Source organism: Festucalex cinctus, chromosome 19 (assembly GCF_051991245.1).
Source record: "Festucalex cinctus isolate MCC-2025b chromosome 19, RoL_Fcin_1.0, whole genome shotgun sequence".
In the NCBI taxonomy this organism is placed as follows: Eukaryota; Metazoa; Chordata; class Actinopteri; order Syngnathiformes; family Syngnathidae; genus Festucalex; species Festucalex cinctus.
In genome coordinates this window covers 870,876-876,024 of record NC_135429.1, presented here as the reverse complement: position 1 = coordinate 876,024, position 5,149 = coordinate 870,876, and positions in this window count along the sequence as shown.

Genomic DNA, 5,149 nt, shown 5'->3' with positions numbered 1-5,149 from the left:
CTTTAAAAAGTAATTTTTTTTTTTACTCGCTGTCGACTGATGATGACATCACTTGTGCTGAGGAAGTAGCTAACAACCAATCATGACGTGAGTCGTGATTTGCCGTTATCTTCTTCCTCAGCACAGGTGATGTCATCATCAGTCGACAGCAAGTAAAAAAAGACTTTTTAAAGGCATTAATTAGCGATGTAACAATACCAGCAATATCGTGATATTAAAAATGCCACAATTATTGTGTAGTAATGTTCATGCTACACATCTCATATTGTATTGTGAAATTTGGATATGGTGACATCCGTGTATTAATTGTACATGAGAAATAATGACGTTATCAAATTAATTCTAAACAAAATATTAACTTTTCACTGGCGAAAATATTTAAGTGAGTCAGTCCATCTCAGGGGGCGGCCATTTTGCCACTTGCCATCGTCACAGTTGCTCAACAACCAATCGCAACGCAGCCTCAGAAAACAGGCGAAGCTCTGATTGGTCGTCGCCTCTGAGCAACTGTGATGTCATCTTCGGTCGAGGGCAAGTGACAAAATGGCCGCCCGCTATTTTGCTTCATAACTCGTATGCCACAAATGTGCTATTAATCAGATCAATGTGATGTTGAGACTCATGACATCACATCTAGCGTATTATTGTCAAGAAATGTTGAAGGTTGACTTCCACTTGAGTCCACTTGTTGTTTGACCAGCGCCAATGCGCCAATGTGCCAATGCGCCAATGTGCCAGTCCGGAGAGAGCTCAGTGGGTCGACCACCATGGAGAGAAACCAGTGCGGCAGAGCCTGAAAACTGCAATTTCCGTTTTTGTGATGTCAATTTTCATTTGGTCTGATCTGACGTCGGATTTTGCATGCCGACCGCACGTTGACCCTTCCTGGCGACCTTTTCAACGATTCCAAATTGACGGTCAGAAGATGCCAAATGACAGTTGCAGGCCACGCCGCCCAGTTGGCTCTCCAGATGCCAAATTTGGTCACTCCGGGGCCCTCGATGGGACCCAACTGGCGGCTGAAGAAGTTCGAAGGAGAGACTTGATGTCAACCCATCCAAAAAATGTCTAATAATAATTCTTCGATGAAAACCAAGCTAAATGACACCCAAAGACGTTAACATTTTGATGGTTTTCTTTCTTTCATTTTTGTTCTTTTAGGAGACGTTTTGGATGGTTCTTGTTTGAAAGGGGTCACCTGCCTTGCTTTAACTCGACACAAGCCAAAAAAAACACGATTCTTGATCATTTCATACCATTTTTTCCCTCACGTTCTTTCATATCCGACATGGAGATATTTTAAGAGTTTTTTGTTTTTTTTTAAGAGTGAGCGAATGAAAATGTCAGATATTTTGGAACATGTCAATACTATAAAGGAACACAGAATTTCTTGCCAAATATTTAGAGACTTCGGAGAAATATGGAACCAAATACATTTTTAACCGACTTTGTCACAACCAAAACACAAAAAAAAAAAAAATGCTTGTGTGCATGACGTACCGTATTTTCCGCACTATAAGGCGCACCTTCAATGAATGACATATTTTCAAACTTTTTTTTCCATATAAAGTCGCTAAAGTAGAGGCTGGGCTTACGTTACGCATCCATTAGATGGCGCTGCGCTAAAGGGGATGTCAATAAAACAGTCAGGTCAGTCAAACTTTATTGATAGATTACAAAGCAGCTTTCTGACAACTCCAAAATGAATAAACAGCTGTTTTATTATTTTCTCTCAGGCAATGTATTAGCATTAGCTAGCGATCCAAGATGGCGGCATCTCCGATCGTGCAGAATCACCGATAGCGTCTTGACAGCGAGACCTGTTGCGGCTCAATATTGATCCACATAGAAGGCGCATGGTCAGCTTTTGAAAAAATGGAAGCTCTTATAGTGCGGAAAATCCGTGAATTATTTGTGCGAAGAGCAGGAGACACTTGAGCGCTTCAGTTTTCAACAGCGTCCGCATGGTCCAACTGAAGAATTGTTTGAAGCGATTTGGCGCTTATGCTGAAATTTTGTCAACACAATTTGACAACAAAAGAAAACTTGCGATGGATTTCCCTCAAAATGTTTCTTTTCTCTTGACGCGCGTTAAACGGTTTCGACAAAGCAGAGCAGTCGAACACACCTGAGAGCTGTTAAACAAGATGCCAAAAAAAAAGTGATATGGAAGATGTGGTCAAGATAGTTTTTGTATAAAAACTGTTAGAAATGTCTTTAATATGCCGTTTCTTCGTCCTCCTTGTTAAGAGGAAAAAGTTGCCAAAACAAATGTTCATATTTTTTGAATGTTTATTTTTTATTGTTCTGATTATTAGATTTGATACATATGATGATTTGAAATTATTTTCTCTTGTGCGATGATGGATTTTCTTTTCTATAGGTTTGCAAAATGGTGCTTTTTTGAGCAGGGTGTGATTTTGTTGGTGGCCAAACACTTTCTGTTCTGAAAGAACCATCTACTGCTAGAAAAAAAAATAAAAAATAAAAATAGGAAGTAGAACGAGGCTGCTATAGTACCAAGAAGAAATGATGCTTTAATAATTGTAGAAGTGCTTCTTAAGATTTTAAGAAAAAAAGCTTTAACCTGTTGTCACGGATGTCTTTCACCATAATAAAGAAAAAGTTTTCATGTTAAGAAACCAGACTGGAGAAAAGCTGCAGCAGAGAACCGAGATCAAGCTGGAACTTTGATTTATTTTACTCAACAGCAATTGGAACACGATATTAAAAATGTACACAAAACAGCGTTTACCATCGTGGCGTCATATAATGTGAGAACAGACCCTTGCTATTTATTTATTTATTTGTTTTTCTGAGATTCAACATTGCGACTAGATTTGAACTATGATATAAACATGACTATTTTTTTTTTAATACATTGAATACCCAAACATATTGTGGCTCATGAAAAACAAAAATCTGAATTCTGTCCAGCTTGGTCTCTGTTTTGTCTGCAAACTGCTCTGAATGTCTGCACTTACATTTCTCATATTCCAACTTGCCTAAAACCAAATAAAGACATTTTGGATTGATTTCTGTGTCTTGTTAGTTTAGTTTAGTTTAGTTTAGTTTAGTTAGTTTGTTTTTTCCCCAAATTTCAACACATTTGCCCAATTAGTCCAGTGATAACGTACACTCTGTATACACTCTTAAAACTCCTGGGTCAAAATTAGCCCCAATTAGGTCAAATACTTGTCAGCTTTTAGGTGTGGTTGTGGACCCGAATGCAGAGAAGCAGGCCGAGCAGGCAGAGGTGAAGTCAAAAACAAAAAGTGAACTCCAAAAGGTAAGTAATGCAAGACAGCATGACGGGGGGGAAACAACAATGAATCGACACAGACAGAGGGGAGACAAGAGACTAAATAAATCTACACACTAATTGACACAACGAAACACATCTGGGCAAGACGCAAGTGGCAGAGGGTTCTGATTGGTTGACGAACGAGGAAGTCAGGCAAACCCGGGTGGGCGGGGCAATGTCTGACGAGACACACGAGGAAAGCAGAACATAACACATCACAACAGAAACTTAAAGGAATATGATGACAAACGTCAAACAAAACGAGAACCCCGACAAAAGCAACAACGAAAACCCAACCAAAACCCAACCCAATACATGTCATGGTTTGGTCATTTGACCCAGCATGTTGGGTGAAGATTTTAGATTCAACAAAGGATAAAACTGCGACCCAAACTGATGAGTTACATCTACCGAGAAATTGGTCAATCGGTTAATCACCATCGCTGTGGTTAAAAAGAATAAATAGACATTTTATTGGCAACATTTTTTTTTAGATTCTTTCCACGTACATAGGTTAAAAAAAAACTAGTGCATAGTTTGACATCAATTTTATTGAGTACTGTATTTGATTCTTCACATGACTTCTGGTCGAGTATATTTGATCGTGTCTCATTCAGTAAATTATGAATTGCACTTACAGTATTTTAAGCATATAAGTTCTGTACTGTCAATGCACAACAGGTTATTTATTGCCAATCACTAAAATCATTGAGTTTAACACCGACCAATTGTACATCACACATCACATTCAGTTTTTTTACACAAATCATGCAAGGTTATAGAAATACGACTTTGTATGCATTTTGGTGGGAAAACACACACACACATTCTGATATAATATAAAGTGCAAATTCATGTCTATGTCATGAATGTGTGCTTGATGTACCGTTTTAAAGACCAATCGACCTGTTCAACAATTACAGTATACCAAACACAAACCAAAAAAAAAAAAAAAGTCATTTCATGATATGGAAGAGGAAAACACTGTTGTGAATTTTAGGCTGTCCTCATTCAATTGCATTTTATGTTTATGAAAACAAAAGTTACCAATATAAACCTAATTAAGTCACACTTAGGATATGAACACCATAATCGAAGCATAGTATTATTACAAGAAATTGCTTTTTTTTCTTACATATTGTGGCTGACTGTGTTCAGATGAAGTGCAAAAGAACTACACGATATAACATTTGTGTTTCGTTATTTTGTGCACATTGTTCAGTGTTGTCACTAGTCCAGAGCGTTGATATCGCAGTGGGGGCAGTTAGCGAGCTAACCAGCTTTCTCCCGTAGCATATAGCTTAGCTTACTATATATTTCAAGTATCTTGTCTAACACTGGTATCACTTGTATAGATCATTTCCATCTGTAGTCCTTATGGCAGTTAGCCTCAGAAAAAAAAGAAAATAAATTGTAAGATTGAATTAAAGGAGATTAGCGGCGGAAAAATTCGCTAATTATTCAAACAGGGATTGGTAGATTAGCTGCGGAGAAATTTTGAACAGTTCTATCCAACCGTGTGGGAACGATTTCATGACTGTCGGAATACTGCACACTGTGTTCCAACTCTGTTTTGCATTATTAGGGTCGTAACACCCATGGAACGAGGGGCGTGGAAACCAAATAAAAAGAGAGGGTGAGGAGAGGATTCTTTTAGCGAGTGCAGAAGTGAATCGTCTCCCTCGCGAGCCTTGAACTGAAGTGTCTTCTCTGCTTTTTGTCTCGTGTTGGGAAATGTCAAACTGGTAAGCAATTAAGCATCGTTAAAAAAAGAATTTTGAGAAACTTCACATTTGCAAAGTCTTCCCAGAAGAGTGAAGTCCGGTACATGTAACGAGAAGATGG